Below are 11,317 nucleotides of genomic sequence, written 5' to 3'. Positions count from 1 at the left end.
TTATGATGACATAATTATTTTTCGAACATGAGACTTGAAAGCAAACTTTTTTCTACAATATTGTTCACATTATTTTGAAATGACTTTTTAAAAGTTTTACCAGGAAGGAAATATCCAGAAAAGAAAGTGCTGTTGTCTCACTGTTCTCCCTGTCAAGACTGTACCTACAGTGGCTAGAAGGGATAGTGTGCCGTTCGCCGTTGTTCTGCGACGTTTTTTCTGTACTCGAAACCGAGCCTACCACTAGATGGCGCTCTATCCAACAGCGAGGTAAACTTCAGTGGTTTAACAGTGGCTAGAATAGATGTTGTTCGCTACTGTTTTTTTTTTTTTTTTCCACTCGAAACCAAGCCTATCTAGTTTTATGATAATATGATGTAAACGAACCAGTTCATAGAAATGTCAAGGAATTATCGACAAAGGCAGAAGCGTACGAAGGGGTTGACAGGAGTGGCTCTCGCCAGGGGTGCAGCAGCTGGAGGGGGGGGGGGGACTAATATTTAAAAAAAAGAAAGAAAAACAGGTTTGTTTTGGATTTTTTTTTTTAAAATTGACCATACAAGTAGAAAAATACTTTTACAAAAAAAAAAACTGGCAAAAGTGCTATAGGGAAAAATGAAACAATCCTTAATTCTGATAATAATAATAATAATAATAAGGGAATTTTACCCCTTTCGTGAAATTCTATTCCGATTCATTAAGTTAGATAGACTTATTTACACAATTTCCTTAACTGGGAGCGATGGTGGAGGGTGTTCTATGCTGAATGATTCCGTTCTTTTTTTCTTTTTTTTTTCGGGGAGGGGCGATATTTTGTAGTGAATAGTTTGAAGTGTATTGTTTTTCTTAGGCTAAGTCCTATTGTAAGAGATAATATAAGCATAAAAAGTCTTATTTGAACAAAATATTGGGAAGCCTTAATTAGCGAATATGTATTTAGTACTTTTATTTTGCCTGTATGTAAATGGTCGTGCTTTTTAGTCAATTTCAGATTAGTCGTGTTTTTTTTTTTTTTGCTTAATAACTATAATAGCATTTTTTAAATGCTTGGATTTTTATTTTATTTATTTTTTTTTAATTAAGGTTTTTTTCTTTCTTTTAGTAAATGTGTAAATTATGTTTATTGTACATTCTCCTAGTGGTTTCTGGTTTGAAACAAACTCTATTCAAAGTTAAAGGTGTTTTGAAAAATAATAGATACATTGCGCTATAAACGGAACGAACAATGTTGATTCGCATTTGGCTCAAGAACGTACATAACTTGTATTTATTAACGCATTGCTAATAGTATTGGTTTTATTAAATTTATGTGAAATGATGTGGGAAGAACTAAAATTTTTCGGGAGGGAAAAATTCTCAATTTGCTGAATGAAATCCCAACTGTACCGAATGATAAAATTCGAGCATGCACACATATACATAACATCTACAGCGAAGGAACATTGGGCATCATTGAAAACAATTTGAAAAAAAAAAAAAAAAAAAAAAAAGGAAAAAATTTGAAGTTGTGTCTCCTGATTTATCAAATCAATTCGGCGAATGTCCCCCTCCCCCCCCCCCCAAAAAAAACTTTTTGGGAAGTCACAGTGACCTTCAGTGACTTCCCATCGGGGCCCCCTTGTGGGGGGGGGGCGAATTTCTGAAGTTCGCCATAGGCGCCAAACCCCGTAGGTACGCTATTGGACAAAGGCACTGTTTTGTGCCAACTTGGTAATACCGGATACTAAAAGAATGAAACTAAACCTTCATTGTTTCGTACTCCGTCTGATGAGAGCGAAAGAAAACTCTGGGAAAAGTCCATTCAGCAGACAACTCTCTGAATGAAATGTGCGTAGTCTGTAAACTACACTTCTCTGATACCTTAATCGAACGGAATTTTCGGCATGTGATAAATGGAGAAGAAGTATTAATTTCACGGGAATGATCCATTTTACATCCCGATGTGGTCCTTTCAAAATTTCAAAACTTGCCGAATTAATTATCGTTTGAAGTATAAAAAAGACCACTTCCTAAAGATCGCCCATTCTCGCACGCAAGAAAGAAAAAAAATTATCTACGGATGAAAAATTTTGTCAGCCAACCTTTCTTATTGCTGACTGTTCTAACATCAAATTACCAGACTTTTGAACTGAAATAAAATTTATGAATAAAAACCACTGTAGGTGTTTTCTGTCCACCCTCAAACTCGCCCTCTGTTGAAATTAGAGAGATATTCGAAAATTGGGAGATTTTTTTAAAAAAACTTATTTTTCAATTTAACAGGGGTGAAAAAATCGCGAGAAAGTCCCGCATCAAAATATTTTTCGAGTCAGATTTCCTATAAGTGCGCGATTCTTACGCGCTATCCAGGGCAAACTAAGCCCTGGCATAAATACCTCCAAATGGTTGAAGTTATTTTCGCCAATGGCTAAATTAGTAAGGTTTGCCATGCCAACCTGAGGACCCCAGAAAAGGCTGCGGCCTAGCCCCCCCTCCCCCCCCCCCCCCGATGATCAGGCTTGGCTCTATCGGGAACCCTGCATCTTAACGACAGCAATCTATTTATTGCTCCAAATTTTTCTATTAAAAAGATGACTGAATGATTTTAAAAGAAAAATAAATAAATTCGAATATTTTCCGCATTTTCTTTTAGTGCTAAAAAAATGCGAAAAGTAAGGGAGTAAATGAATCTTCTACTTTCGCTCCAATAAACTCACAGCTACCTCGCTACCGATACTAGCGCCACCTCCTGGATGGCTTAGTTTCGGGTTCAGTTTTTTCGCACCGAACGGCACACTAGGTATTCTAGCCACTGTACTGTACCTACTGCTCCCCTATTCTACGTCACAGTGGGTTTTGCTGCTGTCTCTTGCTTGTTGTAGCAATCTTCTGCTGCTGCCCGAGGTGTTTTGCAATAATTAAGCCTTTTTCTGACTGTCGAATGGAGGGATCTTGTTAACCGAAGTAGTAGAAGCTTGAGTGTTTCTCTTATCGCGCGATTTCTCATGTACATATTTTTTTTTGAATGTGAACGTTTTTCTCATTAAGCCAGTGCTTGGGTGACTTACTGAGAGATTATTTTTATTTTGTTTAATCAACTATTTAACCAGGTGTGTACTCAAATAGGCTGTAAAAAATGAATAAAACACTTACATATTATAGTTGTTGAATTGCGCCTGCCTTCTTTAGTGGGCAGAGAAGTCTGATTGCGGCAGGAAGGTCCGGATTCGAATCCCGGCTCGGGCATGGACCTACTTTCTCTCTCCTGTCCTTGTTCTTTCTTTGTGTGAATGTGATGTTGTGCTGTGAATGGTTGCCTACCTTATAAACGGGTCCTTATGGCATGTGTGTACTGTAGAAGTCGGACTTCACACCAAATTACGATCCAGTTGGAACAGTGAAGCAGCGTACCCCAAATTGCCAGCCTAGCTGGCACAAGACAACAGCAACAACAGTTGTTGAATTCGTGAGAAAGGGGTGATGTGAGAAAATTCCTCTGGCTACTAATTTGGACGCGAGTTCTGGAGATCTATTGATTTTTACATTGCTTGTTTTCTTAAAATCATTTGTCCTCATAAAAAGTTGGATTAAGTACAGAATTGTAACAATAAAACCGTTTGGTGACTGAATCTTGCGGAATAAATGATTGGAACCAGAAAACACGAAAGCTTGAAATTAAGAGCCTTTTGAAAATTTTTAATATTAACTTTTTTCTGATTTAGACTTGAAATGATAATTTGGGAGGAAATTGTCTCTACATTGTACGCTTTACAAAAAATGTTTTTGGTTCTTAACATTTTTAAAACAAAGCCATTAATGATAAAAATATAATCTATATATATATAAATGAATGTTTGTCTGTATGTCATCCATGAACTCAAAAACTACCCGGCAGATTTGGCTGAAACTTTCACCGTTTGTTATTTTTGGTACTAGGAATGTTTATAGACCAGTTCGAAAAAAACCCGATCGATAGTTCCTTTTTTATTCCAATTTAAGTAACAATCCATTGGATAAATACGAATAAAATTATCGGCAGCAGAAATTAATTCGCGTGAAAGATCTCATTGATAAGAAGTTAGCTGTTGCCATTTTTCTTGAGTTTGAGCAAATAAATTCTTTCTTTATTGTTTTATGGCTTTTCAAACTTATTATGGGATTTAAAACTTTTTATATTTGATATTTTTAGCGATCGATTGATCTTGCAAACTTCGTGAGTACAAAATTTGAGTATAGTCACGGCTTCACTTGGTACCTGGACCGATAATTATGAAAATTGCTATATATATGTATTTTTTCACGGAGAAGGTGCATAATATGCTCATTGAGGCCACTCGCCACCAAGTGGCACTGCAGAGTAGCAACTTCTGCCCCGTTCAACCGATTGTCATGAAAATCAGTATAATGATGTATTTTTTTGTTGGCGTAGCAACGCACGTCGGGTACAGCTAGTGCTATATAACGCTTAAAATTTTAGAAAAAGAATTGAGTTTGTTTCATAAATGTGTTAATTGCTTGAAAAAATGTTTTGTTTGTTTAAACGACCAGGTAAATCTTTTGCCTGGTTTAAAAAAAAAAATGTCCTTCCAGACATTTTGGAACACGTTTCTCGTGTAATTACTAAATGCTCAGATCATGAACGAGTAAGGTATGTGTGAATTACTTGTAGCCTCGTTTTTGGACGATAAAAGAATGAAAAATATTCGCAATAATCTAATTAATTATCTCATCTACTTTTAAAAACGTATAGATATCTTCAGATCGTATTGTCATACGCCCAGCTTGATCATGCCAATCTTAAATTTATATTTGACCAAAAAGTTCGATGAAATATTTGATCCCGCACTACTTTCTTTTTTGCTTATTAGTGAATTCCAGCGGTAACGGTTTCTGTTTGTAAGCATATCAAAATGCATATTTTTTTAAAAACTGATGCATAGACTTTTATACACGTCATAGTAAGTTGCTAAAAAAAAGCCAAAGCCGAGAATTTTTTTGTTAGTAACTTCTTTTTTAAATCAAATTTAAAAAACGGTATCGAAAGAACATTTTTGCGACATGATTTTCATGCTACCATGTTTTCCTCAAAAGTTCAGTCAATCTATAAAAGATGAAATTCTATAAAAATTAGAGCTCATACTGGAGTGTTCAGTAGTTACAATTCCAACTCTAGTTTTTAAAAATATTTATTTTTAGCATATAAATTATGTATTTGTTAAGGGTAACGGAAGGACGAGAAGTCCAAAACAATTAAAGGTGGAAAATTTCAACTTACAAACATTTGTTCAGCTAATACAGCAGTCTGAAACAATGATATCTAATGCCTGGACCATCTGTTACAATTCTGAATTCTTTTAATACTCAGTAATTTTATCATAATCCATAGACCATTTACCTTCTTTCTCAGTGAACGCGAAGATCATTCCCACATTATTATGCATTCTCAAACAAGTTGTTTCCATTTCTTCATCTTCTATGTGAAGTACCTGTCCAACATTGTTCTTGTTAATTTCTTTCCCTTCCATCCAACTAACAAAAAACTTGTCCAAACGTTAATGAATCCTTTGGCATATTATTATGATTTTATGTTTTTGATGCAACACTATCTTCATTTTTAATATTATTTATAACTGAGAGTATGTTGACTTTGAAGTAAAATCTCGTTCGTTTTGTTGAAGTACTTACATATATTCAATAACATATAACACTTGTTACAGGATTAAAATAGCGCATATTTTGTGTGTCAGGATGAGAATGGATCTCTTTGGATTTTTATTTCTCCATCTTTTTGAAAGATGATCTATGAATTTACTGATCTCTTCGCAGTGCGTTTAACGGTTAAATCAATGCTCTCAACAGTCGTTTCCTGTGACTTGTGGCAACAAATCTGAAAGCAGTTTCAATATTGTATTGTTCAATATAAATTTCAAGTTTATAAGCAAATGTTTCTGCTTGTACTGGCTTGTCATTTCTCAGACATGTCATACCAAAATGATTTTCACATGCTTCGGAGTTTTTAAGTGTAGTTTTCATGGTTTTCATCACATACAAAAGCATAAATAAAGTCACGGAGCATTTTTTAAGAAAAAATAAATAAAAGTATGATTTTTAAATAAAAGCACACATAATAATAAAGCACAAATATTACTCTTATATGTTTTAAATATAATTACTAACTTTAAACAATAGTTTTTTTTTATAATAGCATTCCAAAATTTTACCTCTTTATCAGCTTATAGTTAAATGTCCTTCCGTTACCGTATTTTTTTTTGTCCTTCCGTTACCATTCAAAACCATATAAATTAAATAACCACTAAAATTATAACCATGCCTCCTTGATCAGGAGCATAATTCTGCTTCGCATAAAAAACATTAGTTTCTATACCCAATAGGTTCTTGGTGAACTGACATGTAGTATTTTGGTAATGGAAGGACATTAAATTGCCACCTTAGAAATGGACCTATTTCATGGTTGAAAACAAAGAAATTTAAGATTACTTACCAAAAAGTTTAACTAGACATTCAAAAGATAAAAGTTAACCTAAATATTATATGCTAATAACAAGTTTATTGAAATTATAATTTCAATAAACCAGTGCGTAACAAAAAAGAGATTTTTTGCTCTGTCAAAATACAAAGAGAAATCTTGATTTTGCCCTTGATTTTCTGGAAGTTATCAAGCTATTTGGGAAAAGCAGGTTAAAATTCAAGTTCATTGATTTCTGAAGAGAATGGCATATTACAAGTGGCAGAATATTAAGTTTTAAAATTCAAGTGTCATATCGCTTCTTTCCTGGAATTCACCTATTATATAATCGATACGCATTAATTACTCAAAAAAAAACGAGTGTGTACTTATGTAGGGGAATGTGGGGAAAAGTGAAATGGCTAAGATGACTGAGCATATATCGGAAGTTTGTTTTGAAAATTATAGCACAAAAAGAAAGAATATTGTATTTTATAATAAAATTTTCATTGAAACATTATTTTTTACCTTAGGTAGTAGTTTTGAGTCTTCAAAAAATAGTGGAAATTTTTCACTTTTTCTTTTATGGGGCAAAGTGAAAAGTGAAATATTTTGCTAATGAAATATTTTATAATTGATGGTAAAAAATATTTGGATCAAATGAATCAGTAAATAAAATTCGGAATGAATAAATAAAAAGAAAATGGAACAATAAACGAATAACTAAATTAATTAATTAATTAATGTATATAGAAAAATAAATGAATGATTAAAAAAGTGAATGAATAAGAAAATAAGAGAATGAATGAATAAATAAGTGAATTAATAAAGGAAGGAATGTAAATGTGTTAATATACACATGAATACGTAAGTGTTTTAGTAAATGTTTGAGTGAGTAAACGAAATAAGCTATTTCACTCTGCCCCATTTACTTTGCCCCGCATGTACTCGACTATTTGAGCAAAATATTTAAAACACGAATAAGCTTAATATTAATTAAATAAATATTGCACTACATATTAGAAGGTCTCAAATAATACATCAAACGTTAATAACAAGAAGTTATTATTTTATAATAATAATAATAAAAAAATGACTTTCAACAATTATTACAGTAAGAGTATCAATTTTTAAAAATTACCTGTATTATCATATGCTTTAATATTCTGCGGTGTTTTTTCCTGACTGGAATAGACTAAATGTGCAACTACATTCTTAAAATATTACCAGATAGGTGGCGCTAAACGTAGAGTAAGTAATTCATCTTTTCACTATGCTTCGCTATTTCACACTGTCCACATTCCCTTACTTGTGTTAGAGGCAAAAGGACTAAAAAATTATGTATTATTAAATACATAATTTTTTTAGTCCTTTTCACCCACTTTTACAAGTATAGAAAACATAGGGAGTAGAGAACGTCAGTTTGAAATGTAAAGAAATAAATGTATTTGGTAGGATGTGAGATCTACAATAGCATAAATATCGAATGGAACGTATACAAAAAACAAAAGTACAACATTAAATTACTTTAGGTCACAATAAAAGCAAAAGGTTCACTTGCATATTTATGCATAACATACGAGGGGGGACCCAAAAGAAACCAGACCAATGGTGCGATGCCAATCCTAGATGTAGTAGAGTGTTCTCCAGCTAGATGGTTCAAATAGAGACCTTCACAAACCAGCTGTGCAAGTGGCATCAGTGTAGTTGATAACGTCTGATTGTAGTGCTCGTTTTCTCAGGTGTTGTTGCTTTCCGACTGCGAATTTATTATAGCAAATTGAAAGAACAAACTGAAGCTAAAAATTTTGCTTCCTGCTTGAATACACTGTAAAAAAAACTAAATTTTGCAGAAGTTATCCGTATTTTTTACAGAAAAAAACTGTTCGTAATAAAATACAGGATTTCTCTGTTTTTTTGAATCTATAACCGGTTATACTTTGTTTTTCTTCGAATCTTCGAAATTTCACCCGCGTGTTTGGTTTTTGGTTCTCGTGCTCGAGTTTTTGATCTTATATTTATTTAAAGCGAGTAAGTCTTAAATCGTTTGCAACTTCCATTTCATTGCATCCTAATCAATATTTTATTATTATGTTTTTTTGTCATCTGTTACAGAGGCATATTCGGAAATTTACCTTTGTATACATGTATTTCGTAGTAGTATAGTAAATATTGAAATGGATTTATGAAAGTATAGTTTCATTTCTTAATCTTCATAAAATAATAAATCAGCTTGAATAAATAATAAAAATACGGAAGATTTCTGTAAAATAAACGGAAGAAAACTGGCGTCCTGGCTGACAGTTTTTTTCTGTAAATTTTACAGATTTTTTTTACAGTGTAGTCGGCAACGGAATAGCTTACCGAATGCTTCAACAAGCTTTCAAGGACAATCCTATGAGCCGTGCACAAGTTTTCGAGTGGTTTGGGCGCTTTCAACGTGGTAGCATGAGTATTGAAGATCATGCTCATTCTGAGCGCCCTTCAACGTCTCGAAATGATGAAAACGTTGAAAAAATCCGCCAAAAAATCAATGAGAGTCGTCGTTTTACGATTGACGAAACTTTAGAAGAAACAAGAATGAGTTGGTGCTCGTACGGGCGATCAGGAGAATGGTTCCTTCACCATGATAATGCTCCCGTACGCTTGAGCCTGCACTATTAACCGCTACTTGGCCACTCAAGGGTGGCCAGTCGTTCCCAGACTTAGCCCCCTGCGATCTTTTTCTGTTCCCGAGGATGAAAAAAATTCTGAAAGTTAACCGTTTTGATGATTTAGAGGCTGTAAAAACTGCTTCGCAGCGGACACTGGACATGGTCAAAGCTAAAGTGTTACAGACGAGCTTCTAATAATGGAAAAAAAATAATTAACAACTGTATTGCATCTAAGGCTGATCACGTTGAAGGAGACAAAAGAAATTTTGTGAATAAACTAATATATAAATATTTAAGAACAAAAATCCGGTTACTTTTAGGTCCCCCCTCGTATGATTCACGTGCGCAGAATGTTTGTTGTGCTTAAATATTGTCAAGTAGATTCTAACTTGAAAAGCAAATTAGAAGTACCTAGCCAAGGAACTAACTAGGAAAGCAGTTTCCAATATTTCAATTGGAAAATTTTTCACAGAATTACGTTGAGTGACAGCATCAGTAACATACAGTCGTAAGTTTGGATTTAAATAGTAAGACTTTTAGGCGGGAAAAACTGATGTTGTTGCGACCCATGAATATGGTGCAACCATCTAGTGTTGTTATCAAAGTGAATTTTCTGAGCTGGTTGGTATTTACACGGAATTCATGGGAAGTCATGAATAGCCATTTCAAGGTCTGTCGATGTTTCATGTCCATTTGAATTTAATAAGGTTTTAAATTTAAAAATAAAGAACATTTGTACTTTTTAAAAAGAAAAGGGGTATTCTGTCCACTACTCATCCTTTCCTTATCCTATGTGTTACTGGCAGGGTTGGCAAAAACCCGGGTTTTTTTAAAAAAAGCGCATGGAACCAGGTTTTTTGGGTTTTTTTTAATAAAACCTTACAACACCCAACTAAAGCTGGGTTTTTAAAAAGAAATGTGGGTTTTTTGTCTTTTTTTAAGAAAAATGTGGGGTACTTGTAGCATATTGTAGCGTAAGTATATGGACAAAGTGCAAAAATTGTCTTGGGGTGAAAAAAGCTGGAAAACTAGCTAAAATTCAGCGTTTCCTGAAGAAAAGTATAAAAGACGACAAAACCCAAGAATGGTGAAGTTTCAGATTTTTTATTTTCCATGATTACCAACAGTTAAGGCTTAAGTTATTTTTTGAGTGATAAAATCTATTGTTCGTTTTTAATTACTACATTTTTTATTTTATTTTATTTATTATTATTATTATTTTTTGCATTTTACTTTATTGTATTTCATTTTGTTATGCAAAACTAATGTAGAAACTCAAGTAATTTCAAAATCCCTATTTACTGAATTACAGCTTAATCAAGACATTTCTTTGAATTTTATGTTGCCTGTTTTTCTATTTCTGTATACAGAGTAAGAAATATTAAACTCTTTTGTAAGATAATAGCAATACTGTACATCCTATTCTGTTTCCTGTCCGACTGTTTGTGAAACCTGTTAACTTCTAAAAAATATACCTCATTTATTCGAGATTTGTGACGTGTTGGGTTTCCGAAAATAATTCACATGAAAGCCTTTTTGCTAGAGTAGTTTCCTCTGTACAATCTACAAATATTGAGAAAATCAGAAGTGCCAGGACTTAGTCAAGATAATATGAGTTATTTATTGGCCAGTTAAAGAAAAAAGTTAAATATATATTTTTTAAATCTTTTAAGTATTTTTTTATTGCCGTTTAGAGTTAAAAAATACTATTAAAGTTCAAAATTCATTTTTTATGTCCATTGTCTGTGGTGCAGAACAAAAAAGAAGTTTAAGTTGTGAAAGTATTTAAATTAATTACTTTTTTTTAAAAACTTCTCAGAAAATTTAAAAAAACCCAAAAGTGGGCTAAATAATGTTTTTTTAAATGTTTTTTTTTTCAAGAAACCCATTGGGTCCAGCCCAATTGGGTTTAATCCGGCCAACCCTGGTTACTGGGTATCATTAGAATTGCCGGCGTCTGTTACTGAAGGTTGGACTTTTTTTGGAATTTGAGCAAATAAAAATAGAATTAACTAGTTTAGAGGATTCAGAAGCAGCCAAGCGTTAGATGAGATGTAGTTGCATGAGAGAAAAATAGTTTTAAGAGTCAAAATACATTATGAGACTCAGAAAACTGAGTTAACCTGAGAGCGATGTCTTAAGCATGTCTTTTACTGGTGCCATTACCCTATTTTCTGTTGATAATTGCTCTAAAAATAGGGACCTACATTCGGTCTTC

The sequence above is a fragment of the Uloborus diversus genome, chromosome 6, assembly GCF_026930045.1.
Source record: "Uloborus diversus isolate 005 chromosome 6, Udiv.v.3.1, whole genome shotgun sequence".
In the NCBI taxonomy this organism is placed as follows: Eukaryota; Metazoa; Arthropoda; class Arachnida; order Araneae; family Uloboridae; genus Uloborus; species Uloborus diversus.
The sequence above is the reverse complement of the archived record's forward strand: the minus strand, read 5'-3'. Positions refer to the sequence as shown.